This window comes from Chiloscyllium plagiosum, chromosome 11, assembly GCF_004010195.1.
Source record: "Chiloscyllium plagiosum isolate BGI_BamShark_2017 chromosome 11, ASM401019v2, whole genome shotgun sequence".
NCBI lineage: Eukaryota > Metazoa > Chordata > Chondrichthyes > Orectolobiformes > Hemiscylliidae > Chiloscyllium > Chiloscyllium plagiosum.
In genome coordinates, this window is record NC_057720.1 from 23759485 (window position 1) to 23778686 (window position 19202).

The 19202-nt window shown below is 40.2% G+C and overlaps 1 long non-coding RNA gene across 2 annotated transcripts in view; it reads right to left on the reverse strand.

The window, feature by feature from the left end:
* The window catches only part of LOC122554219, a 25182-nt gene extending 12653 nt beyond the window's left edge, over positions 1–12529 (reverse strand). Inside the window, exons 1-3 of one of the 2 annotated variants that reach the window (XR_006312943.1) lie at positions 12480–12529; positions 4282–4332; positions 1484–1639 (exon numbers count right to left, since the gene is read on the reverse strand). This is a non-coding gene — a long non-coding RNA (uncharacterized LOC122554219). Of the gene's footprint in view, positions 1–1483; positions 1640–4281; positions 4706–12479 lie in introns of those variants that run through there. The other variant, XR_006312942.1, reaches the window with a different exon arrangement.
* Between the last annotated feature and the right edge of the window lie 6673 nt (positions 12530–19202).

Here is a 19202-nt window from a genome sequence, read left to right on the forward strand (position 1 = left end):
ACCACATTCGCCAACCTCCAGTCTTCCGGCACTTCATCTGTGACTATCGATGATACAAATATCTCAGCAAGGGGCCCAGCAATCACTTCTCTTGCTTCCCACAGATTTCTGGGGTATACCTGATCTGATCCTGGGGATTTATCTACCCTTATGCAATTCAAGTCATCCCACATCTCCTCCACTGTAATATGGACATTTTTCAAGATGTCACTATCTATTTCCCTACATTCTATATCTTCCATGCCCTTCTCCACAATAAACACTGATGCAAAATACTTGTTTAGTATCTCCCCCGTCTCCTGTGGCTCCACACAAAAGCTGCCTTGCTGATCTTTGAGGGTCCCTCATCTCTCCCTAGTTACCATTTTGTCCTTAATGTATTTGTAAAAACTCTTTGGAGTCTCCTTAACCCTACTTGCCAAAGCTATCTCATGTCCCCTTTTAGACCCCTTGATTTCCCTCTTAAGTATACTCCTACTGCCTTTATATATGTAGGAAAGTCATGTTGCAGCTGGACAATACTTTGGTTAGGCCATAGCAGGAGGACTGAGTGCAGTTCTGGTCAGTACAGGATATGATTGCACTGGAGGGGAAGCAAACAAGGTTCACCAGGATGTTGCCTGGGATAGAACATTTCAGTGAGAAAGAAAGGCTGGATAAGCTCAGCGAGGGTGGGAATCCAAATATAGGTGTCTAAGATAATAAGGGGCGTGAACAGGGTACACAGAAAGCAGCTGTTCCCCTGAGTCAAAGTATCAATAGCAAAGCAGGATAATTTTAAAGTGAAAGGTAAAATGTTGAAAGGAAATTTGAGGAAAAGTCTTTTCATACAGATGATTGTAAGGGTCTGGACTGTGCTGCCAGGGAGGGTAATTGAGGCAGGAAACCTCACAACCTTTAAAAAGCACTTGGATGAGCAATTGATGTGTCATAACATTCAAGACTATGGGCCTAATGCAGCAAAGTGGGAGTAGTGTGGATAGTAGTATATTTTTGTTGTCACAGACTCGATGCGTCAAATGTTCTCTTCTGCACTGTATGATTCTATGTTTTTACCCTCTCTAATGTGATCAGATGCTAATTATTTTCACTGTTTTCTTTGCTTCAAGCTATAACCAATGAGTACATACAAAAGTGTGCCTGGTTGTTGTCACAGAGAAGTAAGGGAAAGCTTCAGGTTCTAGAGACAATGCAAGGAGCAACAACTCCTACCATCAAAGATCTGAGTCATGAGGACAGAATAGAGATGAGTAAACATACAAGCCTGGAAAATTAATGGTTGAGAAATCACCTTATATAGGTCAGATGCATAGTCAGTTGAATAGAAAATGTTCATCCTGTTTATAATTTAAATTTATGAACACTGAATGAGAAAATATAGGTACAAACTCATGATAAACAATACATAACATTGATATTCAGAAATCTCTCTTTGCACATGGAAATCTTTAAAGATATCATCCAGTCTATGTAGATTACTTACTTTAGGCAGCTGGTTGACATCTTATTGGTTTTCTAACTTCTACAACTTCATTCTGGTGTTTGACATGACATTTCTATTGATGTTGCGGTCCTTTTGATAGCTTTCAGAATAGTTTTACTGCTGCCTGGGTGCTCATTCAATCAGATGCGAAACATACTGATGCACATATGAGAGAGCAGATAGTCATTACTCACCAGGTAATGATATGCATTACATACAACAGTCTCCATAAGTCATAAGGAGGATAGTTTAATATGATGCTTAGGAGGCTCTCACTTAATCAAGTTCATTGAAAAGTTGGATTGGAGCAGCTTTCATTCAAACAGAGTTTCAGTTTTGGCAGAATACAATGCACATTTGAGTGGAATCTAACAGTGGCTGATGGACAGTCCATTTGTAAGGCAGATGCAATTAAATAAATGTTTTCAGCAAAATGAATAGAGCAAAGACAGCAGGAGGAATGACACTCATTATTGTGATGAATACAAATGATTAAGGTGTGCCTATTTCCTCCACCATTAATATTAAAGGGCGGAGGCAAGAGCCCTTCACCATGACAAGTTTGGTGACGGGCTATAAATGTGGAAGGTGCGGATCCTACCAGCGTCCCAGCCCACCTCCTCGATTAATGTCCTGTTGGGAAAGTCCGTGGTGGTTTTCCTGGCATGATGCCAATTCAGGCCTTTAAGTGGCTGATTAACATCATCCAGGACCTTGTACCATTGCTGCTGGTGTTTACCCAGCAGTAGGTGGAAGGGTTCACGATATAGGGAGCATGACAAATAAACATAAATGTGTTGGTGTGTGGGCTCTGAGGGGATCCTCACTTGAATGTGCTCAGTGCCTGAATGTTGTACTTGGCTTTAAAAAGAGGCTCCCATTGAGAACAACTTTCCCCGGCCTTGCTGCCCAAACTTTCCCCATGATCGCCAATCCTTTAGTCTGTGCCCACAATCCCTAATTTGTGTTTGGATGTCTCTTCAATCCCAAACTTTGGATAGGTGTAGGACCGTTGGCAATCTTCACCTCTCTGGTGTCCCCAAATATCAATAAATTGCAACCTCTGATTGGTTCTCAGCCAGCAGGACCTCCAGCCTTGGGATCCATGGGGGGAGAAAAGATATTAAGGGGCTCTCTCCAACTCTCTGGGCAGCAGCTAAGACTCATATCTCCTTAAAATTCCTTTAATTGTTCAACCCTTCTCATTCAACTATTCTTTCACTTAATCAAGTTTGAGTTTGCAGTCAGCTGTGATTTTGTACTAAACTCTCTACCAAACTTAGCAGGGCTGCGATCCGACCAGCTTTTACACCCTATTGGGTTTTTCTTCTATGTGGTTAACACAGAATAGTCCAAAATCACACGTTCTACACTCCGCCAAAGTGCAACATCCTGTCTCACATTAGTGATTATGCACCCGGGAATAAGTGAAATTGGGAAATGTCTACCAAACTGCAGCTGCTTTTCTTAAATTGCAGGAGATGGTATTGCTACTTGATTTCATGCAAAGCTGCCCAAACATAAATGTTTCCTTTCATGAAACAAAAAACAATGTCATTTCATTTAATATTTCAGAACCTGCAAGAACTGTTTTATTCCACCTTAGATGATTCACGAACCTGATAGAACCCTCCCAAATCGGGCCCAAGACATTTGTTTATTGTGCAAACTGATACTGAAATAGGGAACATCAAAGCTATCCTGAAGGATAATGGACTTTCTGATTCGATATTGGCTATCTGTATATCACGCAAACCTATGATCAGACCTAAGGAAACTACTTTTGATCCTCAGAAGTAGCTAGTTTATCTCAAATTACCCTAAAGTAGTAAGATGCCTGAAACATTTGAACAGGTAATGCAAGGCATTTCACTCTGATACGATGCAATGACATTACGTCTCCAACAAGATGCTGACATTAGCCAAAAAGATGTTCTTCTGATCACAAGAATGGGAAATGTGTGTATGAATTTTAGTGCCAGTATGAGGCCCAGAATGTAAGTTATAATTCCCAATAACCAGTAGACCATATGAAACATTATTTTTCTTTGGCTGCTCACGACAGATAGACTACTGACCATACCCAGTAATACTCTGCTTGCAAAACACAGAATATAAGAGCTGAACATTGTATGCAATTCCAGATCGTGAATTAGACAATACTTGCTAAATACTTCTGATTTGTCTAGTTGGAATTTAAACAAAACCTTAAACAAATGTTAACTGCTCCCTGTTGCATTCTCCATGTCAATGCCTTCATCAATAAGAGTCAATTTGCCAACCAATCAGCACCTCCTTCTAATGTCACATAAATTGTTATTGTCTTTGAGATTTGATACTCTTGTGATTCTCTGATGAGTGCAAGTTCAAAATCTTAAACAGAATGTTTCTATTTTCAGGATTACAGTCGTAATGCAATGGCATGGTCATAACGTCACCGTACTAGTAATCCAGGCACGCAGGCTAATGCCTGGGAACATGGATTAAAATCACACCATTGGTAGATTGTGAAATTCAAATTCAATAAGTAATTCTAGAATTAAATTTAAAAATCACACAAGACCAGTATGATGAAAGAGCAGCGCTCCGAAAGCTAGTGCTTCCAAATAAACCTGTTGGACTATAACCTGGTCTTGTGTGATTTTTAACTTTGTACACCCCAATCCAACACCGGCACCTCTAAATCATATCTGGAATTAAAAGCTAGCTTAATGGCCACTATGTAATCATTATCAATGATTGTAAAAACCCATTTGAGTCACTATTGTCCTATATTGAAGGAAATCTGCTATCCTTACCTGGTATATGACTTCAGATCCAGAGTAATGTGATTGATTCTTTGTAGCCCTCTGAAATAGTTCAAGGGGGGGGTAAAAATCAAGGGGAGGTCCATATCCTGTGCAGAAACTTTAAAAATATTGTTATTACATTTAATAGCTCAAACGTGAAATCCCTGTATGGGAGGTAAGCCTACTCTAGAGGGTCATGAAGGTCAAATATTCATCTATTCCATTGCATTGGACACAGGAGTTGCAATTCACAACCTTCCTGTATAGTCCTGTTATAGGTGAGCAACACAGAAATGTTGCACTCCCACCTCATGGCCATATAGTGTAGGAGTGAGCAAAGTCCTTTGTGAGTGGATCAGTTTCTTTTGCATTCCTGTTAGGTGCCTCTGTGCTCAGCAGAGAACTCAGGATTCTCCTAAGAATATGTGCAGCAGTCTTTGAGCTACTCTTGATGCTGGTTATAGAGTCATACAATTACACAGCATGGAAGCAGAACCTTAGATCCAATTTGTCCGTGCCAACTAAGCTTCCAAAACTAAACTAGCCCAATTTGCCTACATTTGGACTATAATCTATCTAAGGCTTTCCAATTCATGTACCAGTCCAAATGCTTCTTAAATGTTGTACCTGTACCCACAACTTTCACTTCCTGTGGCATTTTATTCCACATACAATCTACGCTCTGTGTGAAAAAGTTGCCCCTCAGGTACCTTTTAAGTCTTTCTCGTTTCACCTTAAAATTATGTCCTCTAGTTTTAAACTGCTCTACCCTGAGGAAAAGACCATTGCTATTCCCCTTATCTATGCCCCTCATGATTTTTATAAACCTCTATAAAGTCATCCCTTAACCTCCTATACTCCAGGGGAAAAAAAAACCCAGTCTATCTAGTTTCCTTATAACTCAAACCTTCAAGTCCCGGTAACATCCTTGTAAATCTTTTCTGCATCCTTTCCAATTTAATAATATCCATCCTTTATCAGGGTGACCAGAACTGTACACAGTACTCCAAAAGTGCCTTACCAATGTCCTGTATTACTGCAACATGACATCCCAACTCCTATTGTTAATGCTCTGACCAATGAAGGTAAGTCTGCCAAACACTTTCTTCACCACCCTGTCTACCTGTGACTCCACTTTCAAGGAATTATGTACCTGAACCCCTATGTTTCTCTGTTCAACAACACTTCCCTGTACCCTACCATTAACTGTGTAAGTCCTGCCTTTGCTTGCCTTACCAGACTGCCACACCTCGCATTTATCAAAAGTAAACTCTATCTGCCACTCCTAGGCCCAGTTGATCAAGATCACAATGTACTCTTAGATAACCTTCTACACTGTCCACTACGTGACCAATTTTAGTATCATCTGCAATCTTTCTAACCATGCTTCCTATATTCCTATCCAAATTATTTATCTAAATGATGCCGAAGTTTAATGTAGAGAAACTAGTCCACCACAGGACAAGGTGGGGATTCCAGGGTGAGAGATAAGGCATTGAAGTCATTCAAGAAGAAGACATGCTGTAATTCAACAGTTGACCAGGAGGCCCAAGTGGACCACTGTCCAATAATCCTATGCAACTAATCAAGGACAATGAATACTAGGTAACGTCATCAGTGAGCTTCTGGATGAAGCACTGGTGGCATGGCTTGCTTTCTATTTACGTGTTTAGGTTTCCCTGGTGATGCCATTTCCTGTGGTGACATAATTTCCTGTGATGATGTCATTTCCTGTTATTTTTCTCACGGGGTAGTAAATGGGATCCAAGTCAAAGTTGATAGAGTTCTAATTGGAATGCCATGCTTCTAGGAATTCTCATGCATGTCTCTGTTTGGCTTGTCCTAGGATGTTTGCCTCTGTTTGCCTTGTCATCGCTAACAATGAATACATCTTCTCACTACATCCTCCATCCAAGATGCCACCACTTTCTCGCATTGTTGAATGCTCAGATCCTTCTTTACTCACCCAGTAACAGTGCCTGGTGCTCAGCATTTATGTTAAACATCCGGATGCTCCATCTCACAGTCTTTCAAAGTTGTCATCCTCATACACACCTCTCACTGCCTCCACATACCTCCATCTCTTCAGCTCTGTCAGATGCGCCACTAATGTCAGAACTATACAACCACTGAAGTTCTACCCTCCCCTCTTGCAGATCACAATGGCACACAATAGAATGGAGCAGAGCAGAACTGGGAGCAAAAGTAGGGAATCAAGGACACATGACCTTCTGTGACTTATGAAGGAGATGACTCTCAAAATCATGGGGCTACATGCAGCAATGTCTATGGCATCCAATGACACTGGAAATCTTGAGAATGTAGAAATCATCCTGTCTTAGCTCCCAGCATTCCCTAACCTGCTATTTAGCATGGTGTCTATGGTGCTACATGTGTACACGAAACTTTTGCTTCCAACCCTATTCCCACACATGAACAGTGTAATGTTAATGTAATGGAACAAACCCATTGCCTGGATCTCTGAGGCCCAAATTACATCGTAGAGATGAATTGTGTCATAGAACTCTACAACAGAAAAAAGGCCCTTCAGCCCATTGCAACTATACCAGTCAAAACAGCTACCTAATTATTCTATTCCCATTTTCCAGTGATTTGGCCCATGGCATTATATGCCTTGGCATTACAAATATACATTTATGTACTTTTCAAAATTTCTGAGAGTTCCTGCCTCTACCACACTGAGAGGCAGTGAATTCCAGATTCCCACCACTCTCTGGGAGGAAAAAGTTGTTCTCACATCTCCTCTAAGTCTCCTGTCCCTTACCTTATATCATTGATCCCTCCCGCCATCAAGGGAAAATATTTCTTCCCATCTACCCTGTCTATGTCCTTCATAATTTTACACATCTAAATCATTTCCCTCTCAAAATCCTTTACCCTAAGGAATCAACCCCAGTCCATCCAATCTCTCTTCACAACTGGGGTCATGCTGATGTTTCTTCGCAGCCTACGTGTTGGGGACTCTCACGTAGGGTGTCTCAATTGAGGAAAGGCTAGAAGTAGATGGTAGCACTGGGCGCCCTAGTAAATGACACCATGCCTACAGCAGCAGTACAGAGATGAGACACATACCACTAAAGTTCAGAAGACACAAGAAACATTAAACTGACATGTATTCCTTGTCCTTCTCATGCTGGCCACCTGGTTCCAGTGTTGGGTCTAGTATTGTGAACGGCTTGTAAATTTTACCCTCATTATACCACAGGTGTCAATTTTACAGGTCTGAAAAAGAGATCACCTACCTCTAAATGAATGATCATTTATTGTCACTTGTACTCTACAATGAACAATGCAGTAAAATACAGTGAAAAACTTCAACTGTCATCACAATCCAGCGCCATTTTGAATAGTTTAAGAAGAAAAAGATATAGCTGAAAGAGAGTCCATCTTCATTCAACTGCCTCTGCCATTAGTCCTGAGCTCTAAGCTGGCTGATGAACTACACCTGCGATGCCATCCCGCTGCCTGCACCAGACCCACCATCAGAGTTGCCACTCTTCAGGTACCATCTCATTGTCGCTGTGCCCACCTTGCCAATGAGCCTCCAACACCAGAACCTGTGTTGGATCCATGCTCGCCCTGCAGTGAGGAGCCCCCAGCACTGCTGTTACTATCACCTGTCCGATAGCCAGCAGTCGCTGGCTCTGGGCATACCACAACCAGGGGCTGCCCCTACTGCCTCACCGATAACCAGGAGTCCCCACTCACGGCTTACTGCCATCAGGAGACCATGGATCTGCTGCCGCCACTGCCTCACCAAAGCCTGGAATCTCCGCTCTGGGTAGACCACAACCTAAAATGGATGCATTTAAAATGGCAGCATCTTTGATTAACATTTTATCTAATGGCGTGTTTTAAATTGGGTCTCAAGTCATTGCAGTTCAAACCAATTTGGGGTTTTACATTTGAGCCAGACTGCATGAAATTAATTGGTCACAATTATTGCAAGAAAGCCAACAAGTCTGTGCCATTTGATAGCCCACTTTGCTGTTGTATTTAGAATAGGAATGTTGTTTGGCTGTCAAATCTATAGAAGAGTAACCATATAAAAGCAGATCAGTACTCGTTGTTCCTGGTTGGATCAGCAATAAATCATAGTCATATTAAGAGACAATATCATTTCACAGATTTCTCCTGAGGGCCACACAGCAAGTGAAAACAATTGATCAATAAATATAGATGGATGGGAGTTGCGTATCATTATATAACTGCTCTGCCATTGCATGTGTTTAGTTGATTTATGGGTTGTTTTAAAGAGAGTTCAGGCAAACTGCAAAAGTGTTCAAGCAACAAATGAACCATGGTCCATTTTGTGGTAGGATGTTTGGCAATGGGTTATTAAGTAGGTGAATCTTACACTGTGTATGACAATACTAGAAGTCACTATTTATTTCATAGAGCACTCGTACGATATATTAACATTCTTTACTGCTGCAAGTGTTAACAGTTATGTGACAGCATCCAGAATTGTCTCTTTAGTCAGTTTTATCAGGGTTGATATAAACAAGATAGACAGCCATTTTCTCCCCGAGATAATAGTAGGAACTGTGAATGTCTTTATCTAGAGAACCGTCTGGAGGAGGCCAGTTCATTTCTCACCAACGTGATGAGCAGATTGACCCGAGAGCACTTTGGCTCCATCAAATGCTCCCAGCAGAATTGCAAAATGTAATCCAGTCTTTCCATGTCAGTGAATACTGCCAAATTACAGCTTTAAAGTAGACACTGTCAATGGTTTTTTTTCCTGGAAGAATTCAGACCTTCAGCCGTGAAGAAGCATGTCAGGCACCATATTCATATATAGTCAGTGATGTCTCTAATCCATCAGCATCACATCTTTCATGCATTATACAGCTGCATTTTATTTGTATGCGCGTGCTTCTACCTGTATAAAGCATCTGCAGCACTCTGCCTCCCTTTCAACTGCGTATATAATCACCATTAGTACACTGCATATTCTCAGAGAGTCGCCATTGCATTTATCCATTAGACCATAAATATCTCTGCAGACAGTGATAAAGCTCTGGAGGGGACAGAATTCACTGTTATTTTAAATGATATTGTAAAGATATGTCATCACATTTGTTTAGACTCATAACAAAGAATTTTAAAAAGATCTAAATAGAACGTTTATTTCAGGGCCTCGAATTGGCAAATGAGTTTAAGCCAATTTTTTTTTAATATTCATGCTGTGAAGCAACTCTACCTAGGGACAAGAACTCTAAGATATAATTTAATTGAACTAATTTTTCTACTTCTGGTGTAGTGGGAGGACAGTAATAACTGGTGAAGTTCCTGATTCGTTTGAGTGATCTGAATGTGTTTAGAATTTCTACAAAGATGAGCAAATTACCAAGCATAGCACAGTATCAGTATGAACAAAATACTTATATTTACTATACTCTGCCACTGTTCCCGAATGCTTTACAAAGATTCGATGGAGATGTCATGGTAACATCAGTAGGAGGAACTTTCCCTTCCTTGATGAGAATATTATAGGTGTCGCGGTGAGAATGAAAGAATCCATGTCTTGACGTTAAGAAAAATATTGTAGATATCTCCTCTCAAGACGTAAATGGCATTTTCAATATCTCCCCTTTGAGTGACAACTGTCTTATTTCAAAGTATTTGCATCTCATTAAAGCTTAACTTGCTCCACTTATAATTACACTTATAATTCACCGCTACCAAAAAAACTAAGGTGGTGGAAATTCTACAAATACATTAAGAGCAAAAAAGAAATTAAGAAGGGAATAAGGTCCCTTAAAGATCAATGAGGCTATCTGTGTGGAAGCACAGGAGATGGGTGAGATACAAAATGAATACTTCCCATCAGTATTATCTGTAGAGAAGCACATGGAAGCGAGGGAAGTTGGGTAAATAAATAGTGATGGCTTGAAAAGTGTCCACGTTATGGAAGAAGACTTGCTGGAGGTCTTAAACAGCATAAAGAAATCTTGAGGCCCTGATTGGGTGTTTCCCAGAATTTTCTGCGAGCTAGGGAAGTAATTGCTTAGCCCCTTGCTGGGACACTTGTATCATTGATAGACAAGGGTGAGGTGGCAGAAGACTGGAGGGTAGTTAATTGGTGCTATTATTTAAGAAAGATAGTAAGGAAAAACTAGGGAACTATAGACTGGTGAGTGTGACATCAGTGGTGGGTAAGTTCAGAAATAGAATTCCTACTGTGGGGAAACAGACCCTTTGGCATAACAAGTCCAGACTGACCCTCCGAAGACTTTCCCACCCAGACCCATTCCCCTGCATTTACCTCTGACTCATGCACCTAACCTATAAGTCCCTGAACACTATAGGCAATTTAGCACAGCCAATTCCCATTTGTGGAAGGAAACCCATGCAGACACAGGGAGAATGTACAAACTCCACATAGACTGTCGCCCGAGGTTGGAAATGAACACAGGTCCCTGGTACCTTGAGGCAGCAGTGCTAACCATTGTGCCATCATGCCGCTGATGTTGGATGGGATTCTGAGGGACAGGATTTACATGCATTTGGAAAGGCAAGGACTGATTATGAATAGTCAACATGGCTTTGTGCGTGGGAAATCATATTTTGCTTATTTGATTGAGTTTTTGAAGAGGTGACAAAGAAGATTGACGAAGGCAGCGTAGTAGACTTTGTATATATAGATTTTAGCAAGGCGTTCGACAAGGTTTTGCATGGTAGACTGATTAGCAAAGTTTGATCGCGTGGAATCCAAGAGGAGCTAGCCAATTAGATCCAAAATGGGCATTGAAGGCACAGTACAGAGAGTGGTGGTAGAAGGTTGCTTTTCAGACTGGAGACCTGTGAACAGCAGTGTGCGACAAGGATCGGTGCTGGGTCCACTGCTTTTCAACATTTACATAAATGATTTGGATGTGAATATAGGAGCTATGTATACTAGTTTGCAGATGACACCAAAATTGGTGTTGTAGTGGACAAAGAAGATTATCTCAAGGTACAATGGGACATTGATTAGATGGGCCAAGGGCTGAAGAGTGGCAGAAGAAGTTTAATTTTGATAAATGTGAGGTTTTTGCATTTTGGTAAGACAAACCAGGGCAAGACTAATACAGTTAATGATAGAGTCCAGGGGAATCATGCCAAACAAAAAGAGACCTTGGGGTGCAGATGCATAGTCCCTTGACAATGGAGTCACAGGTTGACAGGATGGTGAAGAAGACCTCTGGTATGCTTGCCTTCACTGGTCAGTGCATTGAGTATAAGAGTTGGGATGACATGTTGTAGCTGTACAGTTCATTGGTGAAGTCACTTTTAGAATATTGTGTCAGTTCTGGTCTCCCTGCTATAGGAAAGATGTTGTTAAAATTGAAAGGGTGTAAAAATGATTGTGAAGGATGTTCCGGATTGGAGAGTTTCAGCTATAGAGACAGGCTAAATAGGCTGGGATTGTCTTCCCTGAACATCAGAGGCTGAGGGATGACCTCTAAAAAGTTTATAAAATGATGAGGGGCACGGATTGGGTGAATAGCCACGGTCTTTCTCCCAGGGTAGGGGAGTCCAAATCTAGAGGGCAGAAGTTTACGGTGAAAGTGGAAAGATTTAAAAGGAACCTGAGGGGCAACGTTTTCACACAGAGGATATGGAAAGAGCAACCAGAGGATGCAGGTACAATTACAACATTTAAAAGGCATTTGGATGGGTACATGAATAAGAACGGTTTAGAGGAATATGAGCCAAATGCTGGCAAATGAGACTGCATCAGTTTCAGATACCTGGTCGGTATGGACGAGTTGGACTGAAGGGTTTGTTTCCATGCTGTACCAACTCTATGAATACATGACTCGAATTCTTCTACTCCATCAAGTTTCCAAACCTACCACGCTACAGGAACATGAAAAACGGGGATTTCAGGCATGGCAGGGAGGCTGGGGGTTGGGGGGGCGTGGGGGGAGGGGTGATGGCATCAATTAAAATAGATGGTGCTTGCAAATTGCTTTCCCTTGCTTTTGAGGGCAGCATAGCCAATGGTCTAAGACTAAGCAGCTTTCTTGATCCTCCAAGCAACCTGTTATTTTATATGCTGTGTGCTGGTTACAACACAAGAACAACTGCATTCACCTGAGAAAGCAATAACAGGGAAGAAAGGTGCAAACAATCAGGAAGTGACCAGCTGAATTCAATTGTATTCCTCACTCTGATAAATGTGGTATGTAAAATACCTTGATGGAACAAATGATTGAAGTGATGAATCATTTGAGCTGGCAGTATCTGTGAAGAGAAAAACAAAGTTGATGTTTTGAGTCTAGTAACCCTCAAAATATTAATTCTGTTTTCTCCCTTCACAGATGCTGCCAGATCTGCTGAGTTTCTCCAGTCCTTTCTATTTTTGTTTGTTTCAGCTCTCCAGCGTCTGTAGCTCTTTGTTTATTTTGATCATTTGAGCTGATGGCTTCAATACAGGTTTGAAATGTAATGGGAAATAAATCACTTTCTTTGCAACATCACGCTGCTATACCGATTCTTCAAATATAAATACATTTTCCACTTGTCATTTTGCAGTATGTTTTACTACTGCTTAATGTCATTAAACAACCTGATTTATGTCAGGTCCCAAGCTGAAGTCATAAAGACACGGTCCATCATTTTTTCCATGGCAACTATTATTCATTTCTTTTCATTTGGTCAGATCCAAGGGTTTCATGTTGTGTAACCATGGCGATTGCTAAAGCTATAAGCTAGATCAATTGACTTCAGACAGAGTTACTGGAAATTTACACAACCCCTCAACACTATTATTTCCCACTTTTCATTCCCAGGGTTTGTAAGCTTAAAATAACATTTTAAAAAAAAATGTTAAATTATATGCAGCAAAGCTGTATTAACATTCTAACAATTTTAATGGAACAAATCTGTTACGCTATGACACATGTTCCACTTTCTTTTCCATATATATCTTTGGGTACAATTTTTTTGACCCATGTATGTTTTGCAGTTTAACATGCTTTAATTTTTGCAACTACTTTCCATTTCATAGACCTTTCTTTTAATGAGAGGTACTGAAAGTAATTTGCATTTCTATGTTTATAAAGTGTGTTAATATTAGTCACAGGCAGTTAGGAGGAAATGTGGTATTTTTACCCTGAATGTATACACCGATAGAAATGAAACTAAATCTATTCCTGCACTATTACTTGGGATCTGGCTTTTCAAGATTTGGAACGTCTCGGTTTTCCCATTTGGGCTATCATTAGGCACCAAGCCAGTTAGTGTTTAGCTGGAAAAGCTGTCAAACCTTTATCCTTACTAATTATTTAAGACTCTCTTTAAAATCTAGGTATTTGACAAATTGTTTGATCCTCTGTCTTGATATACCCATTTATCACTCATAGGGTCATAGAGGTGTATAGCGTGGAAACAGACTCTCCGGTCCAAAACATCTATGACTCGTCAGATATCCTAACCTAATCTAGTCCCATTTGACAGCACTTAGCCCATAGCCCCCCAACCCTTCCTATTCATAAAGTCATCCAGATGTCTTTTAATTGTTGTAATTATATCAGCATCCACTACTTTCTCTGGCAGCTCATTCACCAGCTCATTCACCACCGTCTACATGAGAAACGTTGCCCCACAGGTCCCTTTCAAATCTTTCCCCTCTCACTCTAAACCTATGCCCTCTAGTTCTGGACTTCCCCACCCCAGGGAAAAGGCCTTGTCTATTTAACCTCTCCATGACCCTCATGATTTTATAAACCTCGACAAGGTCACCCCTCAACCTCCTATACTCCAGGGAAAACTGTACCAGCCTACTCAGCTTCTGAATGTAGGTTTGCTCGCTGAGCTGGAAGGTTCGTTTTCAGACGTTTCATCACCATACTGCGTAACATCTTCAGTGAGCCTCTGGAAGAAGCACTGCTGATGATTCCTGTTTTCTATTTATATGTTTGGGTTTCTTTGGGTCAGTGATGTCATTTCCTGCAGTGATGTCATTTCCTGTTCTTTTTCTCAGGGATGGTAAATGGGGTCCAAGTCAATGTGTTTGTTGATATCAACATAAGCATTGACTTGGACCCCATTTACCATCCCCTGAGAAAAAGAACAGGAAATGACATCACTGCAGGAAATAACATCACTACCGGGAGTGACATCACGAACCTAAAGGAACCCAAACATATAAATAGAAAGCAGGAATCATCAGCAGTGCTTTGGCCAGAGGCTCACTGAAGATGTTACGTAGTATGGTGACGAAACGTCTGAAAATGAACCTTCCAGCTCAGCAAGCAAACCTACATCCAGAACCCAACCTGAGCTACAAATCTTCTCAAAGCTCACTACTCAGCTTCTCCTTATATCTTAAAACCTCCAACTCTGGCAACATCCTGGTAAATATTTTCTGAACCTTTCAAGTTTCACAACATTCTTCATTTAGGAGGGTGACCAGAATTGCACACAACATTCCAAAAGTGGCCCAACCAATGTCCTGTACAGCTGCAACACGACCTCCCAAATCCTATAATCAATTCTCTGACCAATAAAGGAAAGCATACAGTGTCAAAATATGAAACAGCTCCTGCGATGTAATTTTAGAATTTAAGAACTCGGAGCAGGAGTAGGCCATCTGGCCCCTCAAACCTGCTCCACTATTCAATAAGATCACAGCTGTTTTTTTTCATGGACTCAGTTCCACTTACCACTCACTCACTGTAATGCTAAATTCCTTTACTATTCAAAAATCTATCTTCGTCTTAAAAACATTCAACAAAACAGCCTCATCTGCTTCCCTGGGCAGGGAATTCCACAGATTCACAACCCTTTGGTGAAGAAGTTCATTCTCAGTTCAGTCCTAAATCTGCTTCCTTTTATTTTGAGGCTCTGTCTCTTAGTTCTAGTTCCACCTGCCACTGGAAGCAATCTTGCTGTTTCTTTCTTATCTATTCCCTTCATAATTTTATATGTTTCTATAAGATCTCCCCTCATTCTTCAAAGTTCCAATGAGCAAAGTCCCAGTCAACTCAATCTGTCCTCATAATCCAACCCTGTCAACTCTGGAATCAACCTAATGAACCTCTTCTGTATGTCCATCAGTTTCAGTATATCCTTTTTGATGAGTAGTCTTAAATATTACCTTGTTAAAGGTGGTAGGTGAATACACATTTCGATGTGTACTTGTGAGTTAATTGCAGGAAAGACTTGGGAGTGTGTTGGCAATCTGAATTATTACACATTTTCTGTCAATGAGTTGTCACATCTAGTTTCTTGGAAGCGTAACATACAACTACACAATTCCCTCTTTCCCCACTTCCACTGCCAGGCAGAAGCTGAGAGGATTATTTTCAACATTTCCACCTCCATAATGTCATGTAAACAACAATAGCTTAATGATCAATCAATCAATTGGGTTGGTTTATTGAAAACAGGTAAACACTTTAATCTTAACTGGAATATCAAAGCCTAAGAAGGCCTCCTACCTTCAGAGGACTGTTATGTCGATATTCCTGGACTGGATATTGAACATGTTACAACTCTTGTTTTGAGCCAGTTCAAGAACTCACTAACCTAGTAATGGAAGGGAAGTTTGTCAAAACCATCCCCATTTTGGAGGAGTCGGCATGCTCTGTTCTTTGGTTTAAATATCTAGCAACAAGCCAGCTACTTTATAAGGGTAAGTATGTAAGCTTACCCTTATAAAGAGCTGAAAATGTGTTGCTGGAAAAGCGCAGCAGATCAGGCAGCATCCAAGGAGCAGGAGAATCGACGTATCGGGCATGAGTCCTTCTTCAGGAAGAAGGGCCCGAAACGTCGGGCTCATGCCCGAAATGTCGATTCTCCTGCTCCTTGGATGCTACCTGACCTGCTGCGCTTTTCCAGCAACACATTTTCAGCTCTGATCTCCAGCATCTGCAGTCCTCACTTTCTCCTCGAAGATTTTTACCCTTATAAAGAAGCTAGTGTACTAGGTGGGTCGTGTGCCAGGAGTAGGTACCAGTTTTGGAGGTAGGTAGTGTTAGAGGTGGTTGAGATAGCTAGGGTGATAGGTATTTGGAAAAGTATTAGGGTAAGATAAGAGATTGCGTGGGGTAGGCATCAGATCAGGAACAGCAGTCTATAAAGATGTTTTAATATCAGTCATGGACAGTAGCAGGAAAAGTGCCACTTGTATCCTGAAGGTATATATCGATGTAACTGAAACAAAGTCTGTGTTCGCACTACCATTTGGGATCTGGTGTTTCAAGATTTGTTGGGTTGGATGGAAGAGTTGGATTGGGAGATTGGTCTTTGTTTCAGCAGGTCAATTTGTTATTGGGGGTCTGTCAGTTCTAGCAAAGGGAGGAGTATCATTGGTAATGCATGGATTCAATTTAATAGCTACCAAGGAACTAAAGTCGATTTTTGATCTGTTATTGCTTCCTGGGTAGATATTAAGCATACATAATTGGAGTCCTCTGAATTCACTGATTTTAATGGGCATTTTGAAGGTCTCAGATGCAAGGAAATTCCCTACAGGATTTTCAATTTCCTGAGCCACTCCAAGAGTCAGCTGCATTGGGGATTTCACCTGCTGTCGATGAGAAACTCCAATGATTATTTGACCATCATAATATTTATATTATAATAAGTTATGAAGCAGGCATAATAACATGCCAACTGATTTCTCTGTGCAGCTCATAAACCCACAGCAGACTAACTGTTGGTCAAAGTCTCAATATTGTGTACACGTAACACATGGAATCCTCAAAGGTGAACTCTAAATAGAAAGGTACACATACAACAGATAGTAAGAGATAGTTACCTTGCCAAGAAGATCATCTACCCATCCAAATATATCCCCCACTGAAGTCAATGGAACAAATTGGGCAGGGTCTGAAATGGCTGCTGAGGAGAGATTACATCCAAATTTAACCTGCTAATTCACTTAGAAGGTCTGCATCAAAAATCTGAATAATTAAGTGTTTAACTCCCCATAAACCAAAGTTAATTTCACAACAACAGCATAACATAAATTAATCCATAATGCTGTTTGGCCAAATATGCAAAATTGGAAACCAGCAGTACTTTAATTAAACACCAAATTGAAAAGCTTATTGAAAATTTACAAAGTTAAAAATCATCCAGCACCAGATTAGAGTCCAACAGGTTTATTCTGAAGCACTAGCTTTCAGAGTGCCACTCCTTCATCAGATGGTTGATGATGAAAGAACAGCACTCTGAAAGTTAGTGCTTCCAATTAAACCTGTTGGACTATAACCTGGTGTTATGGGATTTTTAACTTTGACCACCCCAGTCCAACACCGGCACGTCCAAGTCATGAAAATTTACTGTTCACTAAAGGCTGAGTACATTCCTTTCACTCATAGTTTGTAACTGTATAAGTTAGTTTGGTTTCAGTACAGTTACAAATTTCAATAATTTCTTTTATATACTTGAACAGCACTATGGTAACAAATGCAAGAGGGTAGACCAAAGCATTTGCTGATGCGTAGAATATTACATTGTCATAGCAAAAGTGAGAAAATAAATGCTCTCTGCTGTTTCTCTGCTGAATACAGAACTTGAGTCAGGCCGTGTTTACTGCTTTTATAAAAGGAAACTCTTGTCAATAATGACTATAACTTCATAGGAAGACACAACATGTCATAGAGGTGATAAGTGTCAGGGAAGTGTCGCTAAAATGTCAGAGTTTGGATGGTAGAGTTCAGCATGACTTCATGAAGGGCTTTCATTGGTTAATCAAGTAGATGTCGCCCTCTACAACAAGTAATCTAAACTGTCTCCAGTAATCTATACCTGAACAAGGCAAGGGGCATTCTCACATGGATAATTTAATGACCATTCTTTTATATAATTGTACAATGAATTCAAATTAATTTATAATGTTTAATATTTATGATGTTGCAGTTCTGCCACCCAAGCTACATTTGTTTCGCCAGTGAGAGTTTGGGATTTTGCAAATTGGTGTACATTTTACTGTGAAGTATTAGCTCAGCAAAATAACTTAGGAGTGAAAATATAAAAGTGTCACTGTGGAAAGTTTTATTTCTACAATTGCACACAAACAGCTCATAGATTTTCAAGTGTCAATGTGCTGTCATCGGGTACCTGATTTAATACAGTAGGACTTGCATGGGACTTGTTACATGTGTGAACGAACAAGCAATAGCTTTCCTCTTTAATCAATCATGCAAAAGAGTCTGCACTGAGCCATACAGAGTCTGAACCAAGTATATTAATTATAATATTGAATTTCATATAAAAACATGTGCAGAAATTTTAAAAAGAGAGAAAGATGGAATGAAGAAAGAGAACAAAAAGAGATAGAACAGTGTATTAACCTATTAAGTTTAAACCCTTCACCAACTATATTAAGAAACATAACACTGCTAAATAGTGTCTTATAATTTATAATATGGGTCATCACAGTGGCGCAAGTCATTTTTAATTTTCTTTCTTCTGTAGTAGAATTAGTGAAATATCACTGTCTCTTTGTGGTATCTCATTCCCATTCCGTTGTTCACCTGGGTATTTTATTCCAAAGATACAGAAATAATAATTGAGCGAACTCTTTTTCCAAAGGGAGCTGTGTAATGTGGAGGGAGAAATTAATGAACTAAGATTAAAAAAAAATTCATTGCTACAAAAATAACCACTGTCCTCGCCCTATTTAGAATGACATCAACCATACTCTTATTCAGAAAGTTTGATAAAACAATGATTTAAATAATTTCATTCGAACGGTTCTTAAAGTAGTGTTAAATCTGAAGTGTTGCCAAATCTTAACAGCTAAAAAGCACCTTAATGAAAGAATCTGCATGATATGGGTTGTGATGATATTGTGTGGCAAACCTGCCACAAACCAGTTATATAAAACATTTGCATTATAGAACTTCCTTTAATCATTCATGAGATTTGGGTGTTACTGGCTAAGGCAGCATTTGTTGCCCCTC